Here is a 2050-nt window from a genome sequence, read left to right as displayed (position 1 = left end):
TTTCTACGCCTCCATATCCTCACTAACTCTGGGTATTGTCAAACTATTACAGCCATTGTCAAACTATTATAACCATTTTGATAGATGTGAAGTGGTATCTAGTTGTGGCTTTTCACTTTCATTTTCCTGTTGATTAATGATGTCAAGCACCTTTTTCATGTCTTTAGTGATCATTCATATCTCCCTTAAGTGTATATTCATGTCTTCTGCCCATTTTACTGTGTTGTTAGTCTTGTTTGTCTTTTTATTATTAATTTGTTGGTGTACTTTATATATTCTGAAAACAAATCTTTTGGGCTTCAAATTATTCTTGACGTGTGTCTCCACTGGATCTCTACATACTATCAAACATTTTTTTGAAAATTAGGAAATACTTTGTTTAAAATTAAGAAATAGTCTAGACAAAAATTCACTAAGAGTGATGGAACAAACACTTCCAAATAATCTGTTCACCACACCAGATTTGCCAACCATAATTTTCATACAGTAAAATACTGCAAATGTAGTCAAATTATTCTAGTACGCCACTTTCTAGTTGCATTTCCTTATAGCAACATCAGGAAAACACAGAAAGCATTTTCATGTTAGTTTTTATCATTCCATGTGCTTATTTATGCTTGTGTAATGCATATGTGTATACCTGATGATAAATAATATTTTAAAACCTGATTATAACAGTATCATGTTATATGTATTTTTCTAATATTGTGTAATTTAGAATATCTGTAAGAGATGTTTTGAATGTTCTCACCACAAAGAAAGAATAAATATATGAAGTGATGGATATGTTAAATACTCTGACTGGATTTTTACATAATATATACATGTATTGAAACATCATGCTCTACCTCATAAATATTTAGTATTGTGTGTCAATTTAGAATGAAATTTAAAACAATATTTTAAGGTATATATTGCAGTTATACAAAATGAATAACAAATCAGTATTGAGAAACATGATTACATAAGACTTTAATAAAGGAATCATAATTTAATGGGAGATGGAAAAATATAAGTGATATAAATTTTCATAAATTTGTTTTAGGCTTATTGCAATTTCATAAAACTATCAATAAAAGTTAAAATAATTTTATCAATTTTATTTAGAAGAATTAATACAAAGGATCCAATATTATAACTAAAGTAAAAAGGGAAAATTCACTACCGAATTGAAAACCACAATGAGTTCATAGAGGTATAAAATAAAGCACTAAGATACCAAGTGAAAAAAGAGAAAATTACCAAAAAGAAATTAGTAATAACAGCCATTTAATTTATTAAAATATTAAATCCCAAGATAATCAAATGAGAACTAATAAAAAGTTATACTATTGTATTGCCATAACTGGGAGTATCAATATAAATTAATTAGTTAATTTTATTTCAGTTAGTGTTTGAGTATTAACACAAACATTCATTTTTCTACTCTTCCATATTGATTCTTGTATGCCTAATCTATAGATCTTTGAGTAAAATTCTTTGGAATACATTCCTAAGAACAAAATTACTGTCATAAATAAGTTGACATATACAGTTATTTTGCTTGGAACAGGCTTGAAATAAGTTTATTGCCTCAGAGTAAATATAAACAGCTTCCTCTTTCAATCTCAAAGTTGTATGTTTACCCTAATCATAAATTATATGCACATTTAAATGACTTTGCAGGTTAGTCTTCACAATGGCTATATCAGTCTATACTGTCTTCAGAAATGTGTCAGAATTTCTGTATACCAACATCACTGCTAGTGGAAGGCAATATCCAGCTTTCTGATTCTTTTAGCCAAATAGATATAAATAATTGCTTTCTGTGTTTTTTAATTTTTATTTTTGTGAGTACTAATAATTTTGAGTATATCTTATGCTTATTAGCATCATTGATTTCCTATTTTATAAATTACATGTTTATACTAATATCATTTTTATCTATGTACCTCAATGTTCCTAACTGATTTTCATAATTAAAAGCAAAATATTAGCTTTAAATAAACCATGGAATATTAGGACCATAAGCAGCATTTGAGTCAAATAAAACAAATATTTCCTTGATAAC

This window comes from Pongo pygmaeus, chromosome 12, assembly GCF_028885625.2.
Source record: "Pongo pygmaeus isolate AG05252 chromosome 12, NHGRI_mPonPyg2-v2.0_pri, whole genome shotgun sequence".
NCBI lineage: Eukaryota > Metazoa > Chordata > Mammalia > Primates > Hominidae > Pongo > Pongo pygmaeus.
Note: the sequence above shows the minus strand (reverse complement) of the source record.